The sequence below is a fragment of the Myotis nattereri genome, assembly GCF_964212035.1.
Source record: "Myotis nattereri genome assembly, chromosome: 6".
Lineage (NCBI taxonomy): Eukaryota > Metazoa > Chordata > Mammalia > Chiroptera > Vespertilionidae > Myotis > Myotis nattereri.
The window spans coordinates 19748280-19773377 of record NC_138081.1 but is presented as its reverse complement, the minus strand read 5'-3'; positions in this window follow the sequence as shown (position 1 = coordinate 19773377).

The following is a 25098-nucleotide window of genomic DNA, read 5'->3' as shown; positions in this document are numbered from 1 at the left end:
ATTTGAGAAAAATTTGATGACAATTGCCAGGAAGCAAGATCCCAAACGCTCTGAAGAATAACCGTTTGCAGTTTCTTTTATGTGTTTGTAATTAAAGAGGGGACTTAAGGAAGATTTCATGGAGATGGGAGAAAGCCAGGTGGGGATTAGATTTCAGGATAGTTAGAAATATAACTCCACAAAAATAAGGCCTCTTACCACATCTCATCCTCCCATGGGGCCACTGGAATTGCTTTTTCCAGCTGTGCCCCAAGAATCCCACTCCCCATAGCAATGAAGAAACTCAATTCCCCGGTAACAGATGCATAAGAACAATGGAAAAGACTTGCTTTAAATCTCTTCACCTTAGAAGTTGTAGTCCTGGGACTTGACTACCCACCATGACCTGCCCAGTTAGGACTTGACAATCAGATCACCCTGTGAGGTTACCATCCCTAAAACTCCCTTTCATCCACAATTCCCCTTTGGGTCAAAAGATGTACTGAAGGATGAGGACATTTGGGGGGTAAGGGCAGAGGGTGGGGTGGGAACCAGGTAGAGGGGAGCTATTGGGGGAAAAAGAGGAACAACTGTAATAATCTGAACAATAAAGATTTAATTTTAAAAAAAAGAAAAAAAGATGTAGTGATGACCAACCTATTGGTCTGATAGTTTGTATGGTCTCACAGCATAGAAAGGCTCATTCCTAGGCAATCCCAGTATCGAGGTCACCTTGTTGAAAGGTGCCATAACCACTGAGTTGAAGCCACATTTTCCAAAAAATGGAAGGGCAGGTAAATGGGAGGTAGTCAGGTCTTATGGCCTTAATTGCAAAACAAAAACCACTCTGGATCCTTTGTATCCTGTGACCTATCATGATCCAAGTTTTGCCCTCTGTCTCATTTTTCTGCATTTGGCATCCAGAATAACATTTATGTAAACCATAAAAAGAGTATTAACAATGATCTTATATATTTTCAGTAATCATAAACAGTTGAACTATATAGGAAAACCCAAAGCACACCTAAACATTATAGGTTGATTCATTTATCTAAAATCTTTTTTTGAAGCTTCAAGAGACAAAATTGCTATTCTTTCCAATAATCCTGCCCAATTTTATAGCCAGTTTTTTTCTAATTGCCCATAAAAAAGATGAATTTATAAATATCAAAGGATCCTCATTTCGGCCATCTTAGTATTAATGAGAGGGTGACTGTCCTCAGTCTCGTTGGCCTTGAAGGTACAATTTCCATGTTAATTTTGAGATCTCAAGATTCACTGAAAAAACTTCTAGTGAAAACCAGCCTTTATGTGCATACCTCCAGATAAAACAAAGGTGGTGAGTATTCCCACAGTACTGCTTCACACCCTTGAGGAAATTTTTCCTTCGGCAACCCACAGAGATCCTTAGTCACCTAATACCCCAGCAAGAGTGGGCAGGAGCTTACTGAACACCGCAGGTACTGCAACACTTCCCATGGCACCAGCCCCTCTCTAGGGGTGCATCCTTCCAAGGGCACCTTGCCCTTCACAACGAACACTCCCCAGGCCTCCCACTCACCTCTCCCAGATCAGTTATGTTTCCACACTGGATACCTGGTGGAACCCTTCTCCACCACGTCAGATTTGGGTTTCAGAAACAACTACTATGACCCCATTTGGGTTGGAGGAGCAAGTGCCCTAACTCCTACTATAAAGAGAGATCAGTTTCTCATTTAACCAGCAAAGACTTTGTTCAGACACTCAGTAAGCAGTCCAATTAAAAGCCAAAATTAAAAGCAGCAACCCACCTCTCCCCCCACCCCCTTTTTTTAACTGTCCCTGGGTTGTCTCAACCCTTATCCACATCCAGGATTTTCTAAAAACAACTCAAATAAAGTCTTGGACTTGCTACCAAAAGCAAGGAGGCTCAGGATTCCGAGAGAAAACTCACCCAAGCTCATCTGATGAGAAGACGGGAGCCGGTGGGGCACCATGGGCCCTTGCTCTTACCTGGCGCTGAGTCTGGGGTCCGCAGGGTGGTTCAGGGCGTGCTTCGTTGGAATCCTGCTGGCCATACCAAGTAAATGTCCACACAAAAAACAGCCAAACCTGTAGAGAATATTTATAATAGTTCATTTAAGCCAAACTGACAACAATTACCTGAAAAAACTTGTAAAATAAATTTGTAAAATTTCAAGTGCTTCGGAGAATGACAGGTTGCAGTTTCTTTTATGCATTTGCAATTAAAGAGGGGATTTAAGGAAGATTACATGAAGGTGGGAGACCGCAAGGTGGAGATTGGATTAAGGATAATTAAGGATTTTGTGCTTTCTTGGGGGTGATTAAGCCTTCAAGGGGTATTACTCCTCACATTTGAAAGGTGTGTTATCCTAGACGCGCAGGAACAATGGACAGGGCTTGCTTAAAAGCCTTTCAGTAAATAAGTTTCATGCCTGGGACTTGACTACCCACCATGACCTGCCCAGTTGGGAATTGAGGATTGGATCGCTGTGACAATCCTTTCTGAAGAGCTCCCTCTTCTCCACACAAGCAAATAGAAGCACAAAAGTTTTGTGGGTATGAAACCCATTCCACTAAGTGCAGGGAGCTGAGCACAGTGTGTACATATTAGTGTGTGTTGGAAAGAGGCAAAATACCGGCTATTTCAGGTATGCTATTAGGAAAAATGGAAGGTGACTTAAGAGTTTGGGGCTGATAACTGATAATTTTTCATTTGAAAAGAAAAATTAGCATTTCTCTTCTTAAATTGACAAAGTTCATCTTCTGACTCTAAACAATTATACACTAGATAAAAAATACAAAGCAACCTTTTTTCTTCCTTTCTTCCTCGCTCTCTCTATCTATCTATCTCTATCTCTATCTCTCTCTCTCCCTCCCTCCCTCTTTCTTTTTTTTCCTGGCTTTGGATAGCAACCAACCCAAGGCTTTGATCCCTAAATGGAAGGAAAGGTCAAAAAATGAGCCCTGCATTCAAACAGACTGTCTCCCTGAGGGTGGTTTTAAAGATTCAATTCAGAGCAATAGATACAGACAGTCTCACTCTTGCTGGGTAAAAATGTCAAGCTGTCACCATGTAGGACCGTAAACACAACTTTGATTTTTTGTGCGTGGGCAAGGGGCGGTGGACTGAAGAAAAGCAAGCTTCAGTGTATTTGGCTAATTTCTAAGCTGTCCTTGTGCAAAAAGGTACTCTGGGAGGCTGAGAAGCAGTTTCAGAAGCCACAGAGGACTGAAGAGATGCTGGCATGTCAGAGTGGTGAAAATGGGGGAGTCCTGTCTTCCAAAGACTATACCCTTGGAAGAAGAACCAGACTCCAGGAGTAAGGACAAAACTGACACCGACTTCCCTTTATGAAGCCAAAATGCAAGTTTTGACAAGATCAAAGTGACTTTCCAGGAATTTAACAATCTGTTAGGAGAAAACGTATTTTAGAGGAAAATAACATAATCCATGTTCTTTAAAATCTACAATATCTTATAAAATTTATGGCAAAGAGTAAAAATAACCAATACTCAATATTTTTTTTAAATTGCTCCCAGCCTAAATGGCATACCAAAGAAACAGATACATACAATAATGTGAAACACTAAAGGATTCATTTGATAAACATATAGAAGTTCTTTACACTTAAAACTGCAAAAACTGAGAGAAATTACAGAAGATCTAAGTAAATGGAGTCATGCACCATGTTCATGAAACACAACAAGTAATACTGCTAAAATGTTAATTCTCTCCAAATTAAATCATCTATAATAATAAAAGCATAATATGCTAATTAGAACAGACAGCCAAATGACCTTCCAGACATCCTTCTGGACAAAGCCAGGGCTTTGAGGGCTGAGCCCCTAGCAGGAATTTCATGCATCAGGCCTCTAGTAGGTTCAATAAAATCTCAGCAGGTTTTTGAACAAGTTGATGATCTGATACTAAAATTCATATGGGTATGCAAAGAATAATAAGAAAAACTTTGAAAAAGAAAAAGAAAAGGAAGAAATGACTCTAACTTATTTCAAGACATATAGAGTAATCAAATGGTGTGCTATTGGAGTAAAGATAGATATGCAGATCAAAGGAACAAAGCAAAGAACTTAGGAATACACACTCAATGATCAATTTATTTTTGCCAAAAAAATGCCAAAGCAATTCAATGGGATAAATTATAATTTTAAAAAGTGATGCTGGTTAAAAAGAAATGAATCTCAACCCTTACTTGACACTATCTTTAATAATAAAAGCATAATATACTAGTTAGACTGGACGTCCTTCCAGACATCCTTCTGGATGACCTTCCAGATGAAGCCAAGGCTGTGAGGGTCAAGGCAGCCACCGTAGTGGGCAGGGGCCAAGGCAGAGGAGGCCGCCATGGAGGCGGGGGCCAAGCCCCTTGCAGAAATTTCGTGCATGGGGCCTCTAGCATATAATAATTAATTAAACATCATATAACTAAATGTAAAGGCTAAACCCTATGACATTTCTAAAAGAAGTCATAGGTGAAACTAAGTAACCATTTGCTTGGCAAAATTCTTAAATACAAACTAAAAGAAAATAAATCAATAAATTGGACTTCATCAAATTTTGCTTTTTAAACAACACTGTTAATCTATATATACAGAAGGCTAATATGCTAAGTGTCAGTCTGACCAGTTGCTATGATGCACACTGACCACAGGGGGCAGACACTCAACGCAGAAGCTGCCAAGCCACAGTGACTTGGCAGCAGCGATTCTCAGGTGACTAGAGAGAAGGGAGCCCGATTCCTCGTGGGGCCGCAGGATTCCACCTTTAGCCGTGGGTTATGTTGTTGCTGGGGCACTGTTGGCCCCAATCTGGTTTACTGCACACTTGTGTTTGTGTTCCACACCCTGTATGACAGCAATTTTACAGAGTGCCCTCTCGCACTCCAGGACCCCTAGGTGATGTTGGAAAGCCGGTTTCGGCCCAATCCCTACAGGCCAGGCTGAGGGACCTCACATGCCAGAGGGACTGCAGTCACTCCACACTTGCCCTTCGAGCCACAGCACCACCCCAGGTGCGGCTGGTCAGGGAGGGACCACAGGAGGTTGGTTCTAGGGTGTGTCTGGCCTGCCTCGCCCAGTCCCACCCCACTGGCCATCTTCTAATTAATTTCCTTTCAATGTGCATGAATCCATGCACCGGGTCACTAGTATAATTATAACAACATATGTATATTTCATATAATATAATAAAAAGGCAGGCCATAGACTAGTAGCAAGTATTTACAAAACATATAAAAAAATAAATAAATCTATCCAAAGTATATAAAGAACTCTTGTAATTCAATATGAAGAAGCATAGAACCAAATTTTTTAAAGCAGACAAAGTCTTAAATGAAGATTTTACTAAAGAAGATACGTGGATAAAACACAATTATAAGAAAAATTATAAATACCATTCATCATTACAGAAATAAAAATTAAAGCCACAATGATACCAAATCACACTCAGAAGACCATTTAAGATTGAAATAAAAAGATAGAGAATACTAAGTGTTGGTAAGAATGTGGATCAAATGGAACTTTCTCATTTTGTTATTTTTAATGTAACACCATTAAAGGTATTTTTAAAAATACTTTTGTAGTTTTTTTTAAAGTAAAGTATAAACCTACTACATATCCCTTCCATTGTACTCCTAGATTTTTACCCAAATAAATGTATTTTGCCAAGAATTTTGCACAATACTTATTGCAGCTAAAGTTATACTAGCTATAACTTGGAAACACCTAAAATGTTCATCAACAGTAAATGGGTAAACCGTCAGTGGTATATCTATACCAGTGGACGGCAAACTGCAGCTTGCGAGCCACATGTGGCTCTTTGCCCCCTTGAGTGTGGCTCTTCCTAAGCCTTAGGAGTACCCTAATTAAGTTAACAACAATGTACCTACCTATATAGTTTAAGTTTAAAAAATTTGGCTCTCAAAAGAAATTTCAATCATTGTACTGTTGATATTTGGCTCTGTTGACTAATGAGTTTGCCGACCACTGATTTATACAATGCAGTGTTATTCATCCATACAAGAGAATAAATTCTGTTATACATAACATAGATGAATTTCAAAATAATTATGCTAAGTGGAGACAGACAAAAAGTATACACTACATGGCCTCTTTTATATAATATTCTAGATAATTTAAATAAATTTATAATGACAGAAAGTGGCTCAGTAGTTGTGTGGCACAGGAGGAATAGGTAAGAAGGGGAATAAGACAGAGTACAAAGGACAGGAGGAAATTTTGTGTGGTGTGTCCATTATTATGAGTGTTTTGATCATTTCAGGAATTATATACAGATTAAAAATTATCAAATGCTATATTTTTAATATGTGCACTTGATTATCTGTGGATTATATTATACTACTAGAGACCTGGTGTATGGAATCATGCACCAGTGGGGTCCCTTGGCCTGGCCTGCACCCTCTCACAATTCGGGACCCCACAGGGGATGTTGACTGCCAGTTTCGGCCAATCCCCACAGGCCATGGCATCCCCACAGGGATGTAGTAGTGTGTGAAGCAGCAGGTGGCCAGGGAGGAGCCCCGAGCCCGGGCTCCACACCTCTCCCCCTGTCATGGAGGTGGGAGAGGCTTGTGCTGCTGCAGATGTACTTGCCAGCCATGAGCCCGGCATCTGGCGCCCCTCGATTAGCTGAGCAGTGCTCCTGCTGTGGGAGCACAAAGACCACCAGGGGGCAGCTCCTGCATTGAGCATTTGCCCCCGCCCCCCCCCCAGGTGGTCAGTGCACGTCATAGCAACTGGTCAACAGGTCGTTCAGTCACTTAGTCTTTTATATATATAGATACTAAGTCTGTCAAAAAAAAAACATTTTCTGTTTGCACTGTTTGGTTTCACAGTGGAGAACAGATGGAAGGTGGAAAGAATGAAAGAATCGGGAGAAGTTAGCAATCTTCTCAATTCTCCTAGGAAATATAGCAGAAGTTATTGATTGAAGAGGTACATACAGATTTTAGAACTATTTGGAGGTAAATTATGTAGCCCTCAATGCTACATTGGATATGGCGGGTGAAGGAGAGGGAAGATGGAAGCATGACTCAGGTTTTCATCGTGCTCAAACGGAAGAACGGAGATTCTTTTCCATGCTATAGGTCTCAGTTTAGAACCTGGTCTCAGTTTAGATCCTCCGTATATTTAAATATTATTCTTCCTATGTTTTCACTTGTGTAAATGGCAAAATTGTTAGAAAAGCACAAGTCAAACAGACAGGAGTGTAGTAGACCCATAACAATAATCAATATTTTTCCTACTCTCTTCCTGGTAGTGTGCATTTAAATATAGGCAATCTTCAATTTCATGTAAGAAGATAAAGCTTTAATGTAATATTGATGGATTAAGGAACTCTGTGTCTTCAATTTATAAGGAAAGCTGACTCGCCTTAAATCATCTATAATCTTAATCATATGGATATATTCTTAACAAAATATCATATTTTATGGAATTTTTTTAATCTTCACCTGATGATATGTTTTTATTGATTTCAGAGAGAGAAAGGAAGGGAGCGAGAGGGAGAGAGAGAAATATCAATTGGTTGCCTTCCTTAAACTCCCCTACAGGGGATTGAACCTGCAATCTAGGTATGTGCCCTGAGAAGAATCGAACCTTCCACCTTTTGGTATATAGGATGATGCTCCAACTAACTAAGCCACCCGGCCAAGGCTTTGTGGAATTCTTTATGCAATTTTGAAATACCATAGTTCATATTATCGCCTAACAACTCTGAATATACTTATGTTTTGCTTTTCCACTTTATAAAGTGAAACTAAAATATTACATTACACAAGCTACTTTGCTTAAGAGTATTTTCTTAGAATTGCATTTCTTATAAAAATTATATCAGATGGCTTTGAATCAAGAGAGTTAAGAGAATAAATGTTTCTAGGTTCCTCTTGGGTTCTGGATTTCCATCACTAATTCTCACTTTATCATTCCTCTCTCCTCTTAATCTCCTTTACTTATAGCCAACTGGTTATATAATTTTTCTCTTTAAGACCTTTTTTATCCTCATCCCGATGCCTTCTCCAGGTGGAATGCATGATCTTGGTGCTGCCCAGCCTCTTCTCATCACTATGCAACCTCACTGACCAGCCATGACAGAGAAGAAATTAAAAGACATACTACTTGGGAAGAATTAAATGAGAGAGGTAGATTTCCCTGCACTGGCAAGGGATGGACCAAGAGATTGCCTAGGCATCAAAATTTTAATTTTTGTATTTTTCTTCCAGGAAATGCTCCAGCAGTTAAGACAAGCAACTGATTTTATCTAAGGACACATCTAAAAGATTGCACCTTGAGGTCAGATGATTGTCTTTCACAGAGTATGTATTGAATTTATCCTTAGCTTATGAAAAATAAAATACATGAAGTTTGGGAGGAAGGTAAGGCTAGAAAGTAATACTAAATACTCCAGCCTTAAAATGTGGTTAACCTTGAGCTTTGTATATCAGTAGATACACGAGGAGCTCCAAGATGGAAATGGAAAGTTTCATTAAGTTGATGACTTAGGGCTCTTGAGATTCGCTGTTTTTCTTCCTTTGTATTTGATGGGGTGTTTGACTTTCTAGCATCTAGATTAAGCTAATAAACATACATAACTTTTATTGTAACATGTTTCTTTTTTTCTTTTTCTTGCTAATCTTTTTGTTAGGTTATTATTGATAGGAATATTATGTTTGAAGAGAAGATAAAAATAGGAGGAGGTTTTGACAAGATTAGTCTAATAAAACCAGGAATAAATTTTTGAAATTTAGAAAAGATTAACTTTAAGTCTATATAAGATGAGTACAAGCATTTCTCTTAAATAACACTCAGTTGTCTAGAACATAAACTATAGATTCTCCCTACATGGAATTTACAAAAAATAGGACTGGTACACAGCACAGGATTATATAACTGTTTTTCAATCTATCTACTTATATAAACACTCTGGGTGTAACATCATGACCAGAGGCGCGACCAACCAGAAGGAAGTCAGTCCTGCAGGGGTTGTCTTGGAAACAGCTGCACCCTCTCCCGAGCTGTTTCCTGGAGCTGTTTCCATGCCCTCAGACCGTGGAGGCATATCTTTATAAAGTGGTGGCGGCATATCTTTATAAAGTGTGCCGCGCCAGCACAACCAAGGGTGAACCTGAGTGGGGGTGGCTGAAAGGCTTAGAAAAGACAGACAAGAGAATGAAAGCCGGGTCTCACTGGGATGCTGCTTCTCTGAGAGACAGCAACCACGCCCACAGCCATGTCTTTATTTTATAGCAGGTGCCACGAGGCAAAGTAAGGGCGTGACCAAGATGTTTACAACATTCTCCTGGGTTTCAATCCTACTCAACTACATGCACCTGAACTCTATCAAGCCTACATCACTCAGGCACATGGGGTCACGTGTTCGGACCATAGGTTCAAGCTTACAGCTACAGCTGTTGGCTATAATTGTGCTGGGAGGGCTCTGCCCTCCAAGCTGGGACTTGCACATGGCAATGAGAGGACTGTGCCCTCTCATCAGTCCAAGGCTTGAACCTGTCCAAAACACTGTATCAGCTCCCCACAATAAAGTTTTAAGACATTATATTAGAGGTTGTGGTGGTACTGCTTTACCCATAGTGACTACAGGAATTGCTGCAAATTTACTTCTCGGTGGGAGAACTTTTCATTCCCAATATAAATGACCAATTCCATTAAATGAAACTTCAATTTCTAGACTCGATATAAACAGTGAAGTTGCTAAAACTATTAAAATTTTTCATTATTGATGAATGCATCATGGCATCCAGTCATGCTATAAATGCCATAGACAGATTACTAAGAGAAATTATGAGTTTAAATGTTGTGTTTGGTGGGAAAGTTCTCCTTCTTGGAGGGGATTTTCGACAATGTCTCAGTATTGTACCGCATGCTATGGGATCGGCCATAGTACAAACGAGTTTAAAGTAGTATAATGTTTGGGGATGTTTCAATAAATTGTCTCTTATAACAAATATGAGATCAGAGGATTCTGCTTATAGTGAATAGTTAGTAAAACTTGGAGATGGCAAACTTGATAGCAGTTTTCATTTGGGAATGGATATTATTGAAATCCCCTGTGAAATGATTTGTAACAGATCTATTATTGAAGCTCCTTTGGAAATAATATACCTATAGAAAATATTAAAAACATATCTAAACATGCAACTCTTTGTCCAAAAAAAAATGAGCACGCTCAAAAATTAAATGAAGACATTTTGGATATACTCGATGGAGATTTTCACACATATTTGAGTGATGATTCCATTGATTCAACAGATGATGCTGAAAAGGAAAATTTTGCCATCGAATTTCTTAATAGTATTACTCCTTCAAAATGCTGTGCCATTAATTAAAATTGAAAGTAGTGCAATCATCATGCTATTGAGAAATCTTAGTAGTAAATGAGGTCTTTGTAATGGTACCAGATTTATTATCAAAAGATTATGACCTAACTTTATTGAAGCTGAAGTATTAACAGGATCTGCAGAGGGAGAGGTTGTTATGATTCCAAGAATTGATTTGTCCCCGTCTGACACTGGCCTCCCATTTAAATTAATTCAACAATAGTTTCCTGTGATGCCAGCATTTGCGATGATTATTAATAAATCACAAGGACAAACTCTAGACAGAGTAGGAATATTCCTACCTGAACCCGTTTTCGCACATGGTCAGTAATATGTTGCTTTTTCTCGAGTTTGAAGAGCATGTGACGTTACAGTTAAAGTTCTAAATACTTCATCACAAGGGAAATTAGTCAAGCACTCTGAAAGTGTTTTCACTCTTTTTTGTTTAATATATTTTATTGATTTTTTTACAGAAAGAAAGGGAGAGGGGTAGAGAGTTAGAAACATTGAGAGAGAAACATCGATCACCTGCCTCCTGCACACCTCCTACTGGGGATGTGCCTGCAACCAAGGTATATGCCCTTGACCGGAATCAAACCTGGGACCCTTGAGTCCGCAGGCTGATGCTCTATCCACTGAGCCAAACCAGTTAGGGCTGTTTTCACTCTTAATGTGGTGTACAGGGAGATAATAGAATAAGTTTAATCACTTTATCAGTCATTGTTTGCATCACTGTTGTTTTTATATCATGTTTTTGTTGTTTTCATATCATGTTTTTGTCATTTTTATATCATGCCTCTTGTTATTATATCCTTTTGTTACTGTTTATTAATAAATTTATATATTATTTTCATATACATTTTATTAATTTCCTCTCCTCTCTCATGCTTCTATTATAGAGAAAGGGCAAATAGCAATATTAAAATATCTCTGGCCGAAACCGGTTTGGCTCAGTGGATAGAGCGTCAGCTTGCAGACTGAAGGGTCCCAGGTTCGATTTTGGTCAAGGGCATGTACCTTGGTTGTGGGCACATTCCCAGTAGGAGGTGTGCAGGAGGCAGCTGATCGATGTTTCTCTCTCATCGATGTTTCTAACTCTCTACCCCTCTCCCTTCCTCTCTGTAAAAAAAAAATTAATAAAATATATTAAAATATCTCCGCTAATTAATTCCCTTTTAATGTGCATGAATTTTTATTAGAAGGCTACTAGTGTTCTAATAATTCCAAACTAATAATTTACATTGTTCCCTTTACTATTTTGAAATAAAAGTCATTAAAGATCTTACCTGAGTGCACACATATTGTTTAAAGTTAATAAAGGCCTTACTCTTTATGAAATAAAAATAAAAGGCATTATCCTAAATGAAATAAGCCAAAAACAATCTGATAAGCAAAAAAGTCCACAAAATTAAAAAATATCTTTAAGTGTGAAAATCCTTGAAGAACTGCTGGTTTAGAGGGTCACTATGTGAGTCTCAATCTAGCCTGTGAATGAATGTTGTTTGAAAGCAAGGAAAACATACTTCAAAGCCAAACAGAGTTCCTACATGAGAAAGAGTTCAAAGGCAGAGTCTCAGACTCTCCCTATTTCTCTCTCTCTCTCTCTCTCTCTCTCTCTCTCTCTCTCTCTCTCTCTCTCTCTCTTTCTCTCTCTCTCTCTCATAAAGGTCTGGAAGTCTTCTTTTTTGCTTTCTCTGTGTGCACTACTCTTCTCAATCAAAGCTACTCAGCAGTGACATGCCAACTGAAGACGATCTTCAGAATGTTTGTTACCTGTCTGAGAAGATGCTCAGAATTTGAGAGCAATCATTTAAAACTGAACAGAGTAATTTCATGCCTGTTGAATCTACTGATAACAAAGTGGGAATTGAATGGTTTTTTTTTTTCTCCTAATTCATTTTTATTGTATTTTACAAAGGTACTGGTCTATGACAAATTGAGAAAAACAAAAAGCTGATCCTTCACCCCAGATAATTGAAAAGCAAAACACTAGACAACACCTGTGGCTACGTTTCAGAAATAACTCCTAGCTAGCCAGGGGAGATGCAAAATTTCCTTCCTTAGTGATTGTTGCAATTTAAATTATCTTTATATTGATGGGGAAAAGGTATGGATGCAATTTGTCTCTATGGATGCAGCGCCATTATTGTTAAAAGTAAGTTTTAGAAAAATTATAAGGCAAAAGACACCCTCTCCTCTCCCCCCTCTTTTTCAATTCTCAGAGGCTAAGAATTTTTCTTACTCTGACCACATGTCCAGAATTGCTCTTTTCTCATGCCCACTTTATGTCTTACTCAAATCTGTGTTCTCTAAGAAGTTACCATATTCCACATAGTTTTCAATACTCACTATGTAATTAGTTATACATTCAGGGCTGATATCTTCTTGTAAAAATTAATCAGATGATTAATATTTACAAGAAGATTAAAGGAAATAAATAAATGTAAAGTTACAAAGAACAATGTGTTTACATTTTCGTGGGTACTATTTTTTTTTTAAAGAGAGAACCCTAAGCATTCTACAGTATTGTATCTTTATTAGGGCAACTTAGTGGGGACCATAGAAACACTACATTGTAACCTTTGAATGTCACCATCCTTAAATTCCTACACAGGCTTTTGTCCTCTTTTCTACACTATGATTAAACCCATTTCTGATTCTCTTTCTGCAAGAAAGCAAAATATTTGTAGATGTAATGCAAGAGATGTTCTTAGTTGCTTTTCAGATGCAAGTGAGAGCATCAGTAAAAATGTGCTATGGTACATTATAAAGGGAAATTCAAAGATGGTGGTTCCTAATGATTTGCTATTTGTAGATTGTAACACCAATTCCTACATTACATTGGAATTTTCCTGGGGAGTCAGTACACTTTAGAGTTCATGGACTCTCTGAAGAAGCCTGTGAGAGGAAGAAAGAAAACACAGTTCCAATACCCAACATGTCACAGTTTTAGAGGACTTTTGGTTCTTTGAGACACACATACCACACTACATTCATTAAGTCCAGGCTAAGAATTTCTTTTCTACTAAGATTTTTGGTTTCCCATCTTACGTTTAAGTCCTTTATCCATTTTGAGTTTACCTTTGTGTGTGGTGTAAGTTGGTGGACTAGTTTCATTTTTTTTGCATGTATCTGTCTAATTTTCCCAACACCATTTATTGAAGAGACTATCTTGACTCCATTGTATGCTCTTGCCTCCTTTGTCAAATATTAATTGAGCATAATGGCTTGGGTCAATTTCTGGGTTCTCTGTTGTGTTCCACTGATCTATATGTCTGTTCTTGTGCCAGTACCAGGAAGTTTTGAGAACAGTGGCTTTGTAATAAAGCTTGATATCTGGTATTGAGAACCCTCCAACTTTGTTCTTCTTTCTCAAGATGACTGCAGCTATTTGGGGTCTTTTTTTATTCTAGATGAATTTTTGGAGAGTTTGTTCTAGGTCTTTAAAGTATGACATTGGTATTGTAAGGGGGATTGCATTGAATTTATAGATTGCTTTGGGTAGTATGGACATTTTAATCCAATCCATGAACATGGTACATTCTTCCATTTGTTTATGTATTCCTCTAAAGCCATAGGCAACAAAATAACAGACATTTGTCATAGCAATATCTTTAGCGATACAATTCCTAGGGCAGTAATGGCGAACCTATGACATGCGTATCAGAGGTGACACGCGAACTCATTTTTTGGTTGATTTTTCTTTGTTAAATGGCATTTAAATATATAAAATAAATATCAAAAATATAAGTCTTTGTTTTACTATGGTTGCAAATATCAAAAAATTTCTATATGTGACACAGCACCAGAGTTAAGTTAGGGTTTTTCAAAATGCTGACACACCGAGCTCAAAAGGTTCGCCATCACTATCCTAGGGCAATGGAAACTAAGGAGAAAATAAACAAATGGGACTATATCAAAATAAAAAGCTTCTGCACAGCAAAAGAAACCATCAACAAAACAACAAGAAAGCCCACTGCATGGGAGAACATATTTACCAATGTTATCTCAGATAAGGGTTTAATCTCCAAAATTAATAGGGAACTCATACAACTTAACAAAAGGAAGATAAACAATCCAATCAAAAAATGGGCAAAGGACCTAAATAGACACTTTTTTAAAGAGGACATACATAAGGCTGAGAGACATATGAAAACATGCTCAAAGTCACTAGTCATCCGAGAGATGCAAATCAAAACAACAGAGATACCATCTCACACCTGTCAGAATGGCTATCATCAACAAATCAACAAACGACAAGTGCTGGAGAGGATGTGGAGAAAAAGGAACACTTGTGCACTGCTGGTGGGAATGCAGACTGGTGCAGCCACTGTGGAAGACAGTATGGAGTTTCCTAAAAAAACTTCAAATGGAACTCCCATTTGACCCTGTGATCCCACTTCTAGGAATATATCCCAAGAAACCAGAAACACCAATCAGAAAGGATATATGCACCCCTATGTTCATAGCAGCACAATTCACCATAGCTAAGATCTGGAAACAGCCTAAGTGCCCATCAGTAGATGAATGGGTTAGAAAACTGTGGTACATCTGCACGATGGAATACTATGCTGCTCTAAAAAGGAAGGAACTCTTACCATTTGCAACAGCATGGATGGAACTGGAGAGCATTATGCTAAGTGAAATAAGCCAGTCAGTGAAAGAAAAATACCACATGATCTCACTCATTTATGGGTAATAAAAAACATTATAACCTGATGAACAAAAGATAGATACAGAGGCAGAGAAGTATCGAACAGACTGTCAAATTATAGTAGGAAGACTGGGGAGTGTTGGGAGTGGGGGTAAGTGATCAACCAAAGGACTTGTATGCTTGCATATAAGCATAACCAATGGACACAGACTCTAGCGGGTGAGGGCATGTGCCGTGGGGTGGGGGAGGTGGGGAGGGAGGTCAGTGGGGGGAAAAGGAGACATATGTACTACTATTTGTAATACTTTAAACAATAAAAAATGGAATTTCTTTTCTACACCAACAACAAAGGAGGCAGTGTGCCTTCAGGAGAGAATGCAATGAAAAAAGAAACTGTCATACATTGCAAATACTTTAAAATCAAGAAAATATAGATATGTGGTCGTTAATAGCAGACACAAAAGACCTACAGCCCTCCAAAGAATTCTGTTGCTGAAGAAATTAGGCTATGATAAAAATATTTTTATCAATTGGTGCAATGTGGTATTAATTTTGGTGAGATAGATATACATAAATAGGTGTAGGAAAAGATCTAGTTTAAAAGCATAGATTTTATGCTTTTAAATTATTTTGATTTTTTTTAAAAAAAACATAGAAACACAATGAAAAAATACTTATGCATTGGTTAGCATAACAATGAATCCGGATTTAGTGTTCACTGTAATAAGCTTTAGAGAGAGTGACACTAATAGAGCACTCTGAAAAACAAAAAGATGCATCTTGAAAGCCAGAAATTGAAAAGGAAAAGCAGCCTTGGCCAGAGGCTCAGTTCATTGGAGCATCGACCCATACACCAAAAGGTCACAGGTTCAATTCCTGGTCAGGAAACATATATAGATTGCCACTTTGATCCCCAGTTGGGGTGCATCTGGGAAGCAATCTATCTATGTTTCTTTCTCACATCGATATTTCTCTCTCTCCCCCACTTCATCTCTCTCTAATATCAATAAAAGCATATCCTTCAGTGAGGATTAAAAATAAATAAGAAAAGGAAGAACAAAGGTTGGTGTAATATAGAATCTTACATCCTTACCTTATTTCTCTGTTAAAAAAGATGCATTATCTTATGGCTCCTGTGAGCCCACAAAAGCCACTGTGACCATTTAATTTTATAAAATGTCCCCATAAATTCTATATAACCCAGGAAAGGATAGCGGAATTAAACTACCTAAGAATCCACAGTCTTGGTAGATTTGCACTGAGAAAGTTGCAAACCTCTGTTGAAAGATCAAGTCCGAAATCTCACCTAAAGAGTATCTGTGTAGTTAGGTATATTAGAATTAGATTTAAGATCTCTGTACCACTTACTAGTGACTGTGTGGAAGGATTTAAAATTGACTATGGATATACTAAGCTCTAACAGGCTTAGCAGTGTACCAAAGAAGACTCCTAAAATAAAGGAAACATATTGAATTAGGGCAAATAATGTCACACGCTTCTTTTTTCTACCATACTTTCCATGGGAAATTCTAATATTTCCTAGTGTTCATGAGCTTGATCTCCACTCCTTTGTAATGATCGACATCATTCAAAATTGATATAAATTTTTTAAATTGTTACTTGAATGACAATTGTGTAAATTTCCAAAGGCCTTTTTCACTATTAAACCTAAAAGTCATGGCAAAAAGTAAACCTTAACCAAAAAATATAGGCTACTCAGGTAAGTAGTGTTTCCTACGAGCCAACCCTATCGACTATCAAATTGTAGTGTCTCCTAAAATCTTAATTCTTTAAACAATGTCCTTTGAATCTTAAGCTGCTAAGGGTTCATCTGTATTTCCTTACATCAAATATATTTCTGCCTCATTCAACATGATGATCTTTTCTCCTTTTTGGTCTCTAAAGACTGGAGTTCCCCAGAACTTAGTTCTCCCCTACTGTCCTATTTTTCTAGGCACACGGTCATGATCTTGTCCAGTTGTATCTGTCACCATCTCAATGCCAAACACTCTAACATGAAAATCTACTGTCAAGGTTATTCAATGCACTCCAGACTTATAGATGTAAATCCATTGGAAACATTTACTGAATTGGAAGATAAACTAAATCAGCATGTCTAAAAGTAAAATTCTGATAATCCCTCCAAAACTTGTTCTCCCTCGGCCTACTTCATCTTACTTAATGGCTCTGCATCCTTCCTGTGGCTTTGACTGACTGATTCCTACTTATTCTCTCATAACCTCATCTAACCCAGCAGGAAATACTACTAAAACACCTCTAAAATAGATCCCTAAATAGGACCTCTTGTTGCAGTTAAATACCTCATATTTTCTTCAATTAGGAATAGTGTGAGCAAAATAAAGATGTTACTTTTTATAGTATACATTATCATAATGGGGTATATAAAAAATAACGTACATGCAGGTCTTAAGAGCCACTATTGTTCACTAACTATGCATCAATATTTAATACTAGAGGCCCGGTGCACAAAAATTTGTGCACTCAGGGGGGGGAGGGGGGGGGTTCCTCAGCCCGGCCTGTGCCCTCTCACAGTCTGGGACCCCTCGAGAGATAACGACCTGCTGGCTTAGGCCTGCTCCCGGGTGGCAGAGGGCAGGCCCAATCCCTAGGTGCAGCCCCTGGTCGGGCTCAGAGCAGGGCCGATTGGGGAGTTGGGGCGCCGACCCCTGTCATGCACAGAGCAGGGCAGATTGGGAGGTTGTGATGCCACCCTCAGTCACGCTCAGGGTAGGGCCGATTGGGGGGTTGGGGCACCATCCCCTGTCACACTCAAGGCAGGGTCAAAGGGGAGGTTGTGGCGCCACCCCCTGTCACTCACAAAGCAGGGCTAATTGGGGGGTTGGGGCGCTGCCCCTGTCACACACAGAGCAGGGCCCATCAGGGGGTTGGGGCACCACCCTCTATCACCCACAGAACAGGGCCAATCAGGGGGTTGGGGCGCCGCCACTCTCACACTCAGGGCAGGGCCGATGGGGAGGTTATGGCTCTACCCCGTCACACACAGAGCAGGGCCCGTGGGGGGTTAGGGGGGGTTGGGGAGCTCCCCCCTATCAGGCACAGAGCAGGGCTGCTCAGGGGGTTGGGGCCCCGCCCCCTGTCACACACAGAGCCACAGGGCGATCAGGGGGTTTGGGCGCTGCCCCCTGTCACGCTGATCCCGGTGCTGGGAGGCATATTACCCTTTTACTATATAGGGTAGAGGCCTGGTGCATGGGTGGGACTGGCTGGTTTGCCCTGAAGGGTGTCCTAGATCAGGGTGGGGGTCCCCACTGGGGTGCCTGGCCAGTCTGGGTGAGGGGCTGAGGGCTGTTTTCAGGCTGGGAGTGACTGAAGTTCCCAACCGCTCCTTTTTTTCTTTTTTTTTTTTTTAACTGGGCCAGCTTTACCTTGAGGCTTGGCTCCAGCTCTTAGGCCTCCGCTGCTGAAAGTAGGTTTCTGGCCTTTGCTTACAATGTTGCAAATCTGCTGGCTGAAGTCTGGCGGTATTTGTTACAATGTTTCTTAAACTGCCTGCTCAGAGGCCTGCAGCGGCAGGCAGGGAACGTTGGTTTCCTCCATCACTGAGGCAAGCAATCCTCATGTTAGTTTCAAGCTGCCTGGCTGCCGGCCGCCATCTTGGCTGACAGTTAATTTGCATATCTCGCTGATTAGCCAATGAAAAGGGTAACGGTCGTACGCCAATTACCATGTTTCTCTTTTATTAGTGTAGATTAGAAGAATAAAAATAACTCTGTTTATAAACAGACTTAGTTGGACAGTAATATTCAAGCCATGAAATTACTAAAAACTAATTAGTGAGTTACTGGTATTTGTCCTCAATTCATGCCCCAATCATGTAGTATATATATATTCAGTCCATAAAACTGTCTCTTGCCTCTTAGAATCAGATCCTGTGTGAAGGATTCCTAAGGATTAGGGTTTAATTCTGTTGGTTTCACATGTGCCAAGAGTGTCATAATAAATTTCACTTTATAGCTTGATGAACCAAACTGTTCTGACAACCCTTTGCATCTTTATTCACAGAGGGATTAGACTTAGGCTCTTATCCAAGTCTCATTTAGAAATTACATATCTCTTCTAAAATAACTCATCCAAATTTGTTGCACACCTTCTGTATCTTGGTAAAACACAGAAATACCTAGTCTCGTACTCCAAAAACTTACTTTTCAAAAGGAAAACAGGGTCAATTAATCAGTGGCAATTTAGGGGACCTGAAAAATTACTTTATATTGTTTCATTATTGGCATTTTTTTAACTGTTTTATATCCTTCCTGGAGGGGAAATGTTATTAAAAGAAAGAAAAAACAGAAAGAAGGAATATTCACTCTGTATTTCTGCTTAATGAAAGAACATATCAAGGACACAGCAGGTTTGTATTGTTAGGTAATTCCTGAAATGTAGGTTATGAAGCCCTGGGAAATTGATCTAAAGAGATCACAAAATGTATATGCAGACCAAATGCATTTTATAATAGCAATAATACATTCTGAACATATAATCTTTCATGATTATGCCATTTCAAATCAGGAAAACACAGAAATGCATAATGTTGCTTGCTGTGAACATTTTGAGTGCCTAAGAGTTGACCACCAACTCAAAAATTTGAGAGGAAGCAACTAATTCAATTAATGACAATCTATTGTCATTTCTAAGACAGGCTTTTTATGATGACTTCGATATTTAGTTCAGAGTCTCTTCTTACCACAAGTGTTGTTATCATCCTGAGATTTTCTTATCACCATCTGTTCTTTCAACATGTTTATATTCTTGGCTTTAATAATCAAGACCATCACTCTGTTCCAGCCACAAGTAAATTAGCATCACTCAAAAATGTTAATTCAAAAAGACACAACAAAAGAGAAAATTATTTCATGTTCATGGATTGGAAGAATAAACATATTTAAAAGGGCCATATTACCCAAAGCAATATACAGATTTAGTGCAATCCCCATCAAAATCTCAAATGGCATTTTTTAAAGAAATAGAACAAAAAAATCATCAGATTTGTATGGAACCACAAAAGACCCTGAGTAGCCAAAGCAATCCCGAGAAAAAGAGAACAAAGCTGGAGGCATCACACTATTGGACTTCAAATTATATTACAGAGCTCTGGCAATAAAAACAGCATAGTATTGGCAGAAAAGTAGACATAGAGACCAATGCAACGGAATTGAGAGCCCAGAAATAAAATCACACATTTATGGGTAGATAATTTTCAACAAAGGAGCCAGAAACAAACAATGGGAAATAGAAAGCCTCTTTCAGTAAACGGTGCTGTGGAAATTGAAAATCCATATGCAAAAGAATGAAACTAGATTACAGTTTGTCTCCTTGTTCCAAAAAAATATTTCAAAATGTATCAAATATAAGATCTGAATATAAGATCTGAAACAATAAATTACATAGAAGAAAACACAGGTACTAAACTTATGGACCTTGGTCATAGAGAATATTTTATGAACTTAACCCCACAGACAAGGGAAGTACAGGCAAAAAAAAAAAAAAAAAAAAAAAAATGAAAGGGACTCTATCTTCTGCACAGCAAAAGAAACCACCAATAAAACAGAGGAGCAGAGGACCCGTGGGAGATGGTATTTGAGAATAATAACTCCCACAAAGGTCTGATATCCAAAATATACAAAGAACTCATAAAACTCAACACCAAACAAACAACCCACCCAGTTAAAAAGTGGGTAGAGGGCCTGAGCAGATCCTCTCCCAAGAAGACATATGAACGGCTAACAGATACAGTGGGGCCTTGACTTACGAGTTTAATTCGTTCCGTGACGGAGCTCATAACTCAAATTACTCATATGTCAAATCAAAAAGTGAACGAGTGAGACACGCGATGCTGGGCTGATGTTGTGGCGTTCACTGTGACATTCGCTGTGCCAACTAGCAGTGGGGTATCTGAAGCTGGCTTGTAACCTGAATTTTAGCTCGCAACTCAAAGCAAAAAATCACCAAGAGACGGCTTGTATCTCGAAAAACTCATTAGTCAGGACACTTGTAAGTCAAGGCCCCACTGTATATGAAAAGATGTTCAACCTCACAGCAGTTACAAAATTGCAAATCAAAACTGCAATGAGATACCACTTCACACCTATTAGAGGGGCCATTATCAACAAGACTAGTAATAAGTGTTAGACAGGTTCTGGAAAAATGGGAACCCTCATCCACTGCTGGTGGAAAAGTAGATTGGTGCAGACACTATGGAAAGCAGTCTGGCAATTCCTCAAAAAATTAAGAACAGAGTTATCATATGACCCAGAAATCCCTCTCCTGGGTATATGCCCGAAAAAAATTGAAAATATGTCTATTCACAAAGATAGATATATGCACCCCTCTGTTCATTGCAGCATTATTCACGGTGGCCAAGACATGGAGACAACCAAAGTGTCCTGCAATAGAGGATTGGATAAAGAAGATATGGTACATATATACAATGGAACACTACTTAGCCATCAGAAAAGACAAAATACTGCCATTTGTGACAACATGGATGGACCTTGAGAACATTATGCTGAGTGAAATTAGTCAGTCAGAAAAAGCTTAGAATCATATGATATCACTCATATGTGAGATATAAAACTGAAACTCGTGAACACAAACAGCAGTGTGGTGATTGCCAGAGGGAAGGGGGTTTGAATGTGTAGGGGGTTGAAGGGGCCTGATATATGGTGGCAGAAGATGATTTGACTTTGGACAGTGAGCACACAGGGCTGTAGGGAGCGGCTCTAGGGTCAAGCCTTGGGCTGACCTGTGGCAGGGCCACAAACAAGTCCCAGCCTGGAGGGCAGAGCTCTCCTAGCATAATTAAGCCTGACCTTGTAGCCCTCCCTAATTCCTAAGTAGCTAATGCGCTGTGGGAGGTGCAGCAAGTGTTGCCAAAACAAGAACATTTGTATACATGTTAATCTACCCTTGTTTTAATCAGACTGTAAAATAAAGCATGGGCTTGCAGGCTGGGTTTTTTGTGTCCTCATCCAGGCATGGGAGATCCACCGAGCCCCAGCTGTATTCTCTTGTCTGTCTTTTCTTCAATCCTTCACTGCCCTCCTCAGGTTCACCCTTGGCTGTGCTGGCACGGCACACAGTGCAACATACAGATCTTGTGTTCTAGAAATGTATGCTTGAAACCTATATGATCCTATTAAGTAATGTTACCCCAATAAATTTAATTTTTACAAAGGTTAAATTCAAACAATAGTTTTTGACACAATATCTTTTCTTTCTTGTTGTTTCCATAAGTATATTATTGTATATTCATGAGCCTCCACTAGCTCCCTCCAACAGCCAGTATGTCACCATCCAGCAGAAGTTTGAAGTGTTGGATGCTCAAAATTGGTGGCAGCAGCTGAACTTGATGATCACAGTCGTGTTAAACTGCAAAATGCTGAAAATGATTATATTAATGCCGGCTTAGTTGACACAGAAGAGACGCATAGGACTTACATCTTAACACTGGGTCTACTTCCTAATACAGGTTGTCATTGCTGGCTCATGGTTTGGCAGCAAGAGACAGAAAGTGGATGTCATGCTAAACAAAGTTGTGCAGAAAGGAAAAGGTTAAAGGTGCACATTACTGGCTAACAAAAGAAGACTGAGGGATACTATTTAAAGAAACAGGATTCAATGTGACATTCTTGTCAGAAGATGTGAAGTCACAGTATACAGTACATCTACTACAATTAGCAAACATCAGTAAGTCCTGGCTGTGTAGCTCAGCTGGTTAGAGCAGAGGCCAGGCCAAGTTCATGGATTTGATCCCCAGTCAGAGCACATTTAAGAATCAACCAATGAATACATAAAATAAGTGGAACAACAAATTGATGTTTCTCTTTCTCTCTCTCTCTCTCTCTCTCTCTCTCTCTCTCTCTCTCTCTCTCTCTCTTTCTCTCTCTCTCTCTCTCAAAATCAATTTAATGATTATATATAATCAATAGAGGTGAAGCCAGAACAATATCTCATGCTCATTATGCCATCTGGTGAGATTTTGGAGTCCGTGAATCACCAGTTTCATTTCTCAGTTTCCTATTTAAAGTGAGAGATTCTCATCTTTTCATCTGTCTTGTTAGCATGGGAACCCCTGACTTGGTGATTGGGTGTGTTTATTTATTTACAAGTTTGAATTAGATGTGCTTGGTTTTGCTTTTGTTCTAATGATCTTGGCAGACACTTTCTGCCACCCTATAGGGTAATAAAATTTCTGGCCTGAAACTTAAGCAACAAACGCAGGGAAACCCAGCACTCTCTGCTTAAAGTGTCGCTTTCCAAAAGGAGGGCTAGAGTGTGGCAAAAACAGATGCAAAACTCTGTGTTTTGAAAATAACCTGACAGCATAGAGAAAATATAAAATCATTTTCTGCCTTCCCAATAAGAAATGTTTAAAATGTAAAACTTAAAATCATTTAACCTAAAATAGTCTGGGTGGGGCTTCTGGCTATGCACACCGAGCTGACCTAATAAAGGAAAAGTATCCACCAGATTTGGTAAAACATCAAATGTTGACAGTGTGATGTGTGATTCATTTACTCTCACCTCTCTTATCACCACCGAGCATCTAAGGGCAGAAAAATTGACAATACATCAGCATGTCAATGAACTGCTTTCTCTTTTCTATTTAACCCGAAACAATCATTAATTCACCACATAATAAACCTTGAATCAGGGAAACCAGAGGAGAAACACATTGGCGTTGTTTCCCTCCACAGAGGAGAGAATCTGTACATTACCGTATTTCCAGCACATATTGAGAAACACAGAATGTGCATCAAGAGCCCTTTAAAAGCAGTATGATTATCTGGATTTTCTGGAGTTAGTTGGCTTTCCCTTTCATAGTGTGCAGAGGGGACTGACCAAGTGGTAGGTGAATTCCAGGCCACCTTCTGGAGCAAAGAAAGTACAGCTCAAGGGAGCCACCTGCTGCAAGAGGGACATCCAGGGCAGAGGAAACTGTATCAAATGAGCAGCCATTTAATATTTTTGTCAGTTCACACAAAACTACTGCTGGGGCTGTGTTAAGAAACACTAATCAAATAACATAAAGAATAAGGAGGATTTAAGCTCTTTGAGCTACTTCTGCCTCTTAGCATTTGTGTGTGTGTGTCTTACCAAAAGCATCACTTCCTGAGTAAGAAATGTGTGGGAGAGTCCTATATTCTATATTTTGGTTCTAGACTCTATTTCCTTTTCATGCTATTATAGAAAGCTTCCAGTGGCTGTCATGCCCAGGAGAAAATACAAAACAAAAAACACCACAAAAAAAAAAAAACAGAAGGTAAAATGTCTACCCCAAAACAAGGGGTTTGAAAGTTTGGCCAGGGTAATAGCATTGGCAGGCTAAACGTGGAATGAAGACCAATTTTATCCACATTGCTAATAGCTCCTATTTGTAGACTGCTCTGTATTTCAGATCCAGGATCACATGTGATTTTCACAACAATGAGTTTTCTCTGTGTATCTTAAGAATCTGAAGCACACAAAGGAGGACTAACTGGTTCATGGTCTATTGTTACTTGCAGCCAGATCATGACTGGCATGCAAGGCTCCTGACATTTGCTCCAGGTGTGTGAGTATATCACTACTCTCACCAGATTCTTTGCAATTAAATATCCACTCACAGCATTTGTGGGTACAGTGATGTCAAGAAATGAATTCAGATGAGTAGTACACAGCCCTACAAAAAGGGAGCCCCATCCCCAACCCTGACTAGGCGGGGTGGTCCAGTGGTTGAGCATCAACCTATGAACCAGGAGGTCAGGGTTCAATTCCCAGTCAGGACACATGCTCAGGTTGCAGGCTTGATCCTCAGTGCAGGGCAAGCAGAAGGCAGCTGATCACTGATTCTCTCTCATCATTGGTGTTTCTGTTTCTCTCTCTCTCCCGCCTTCCTCTCTGAAATCAATAAAATAATTTTTAAAGGAGCCCCATGCACCTTGGGGTGGTAAGGACCTATGGATGTGTTACACAGAGCTGAGTTCAAATTTAGGTTTACTTTTTACGTATTTACTATGAGATTTTCTCTAAGGGATTTAAACTTTGTGAACATGTGCTTTCTAAGTTGTA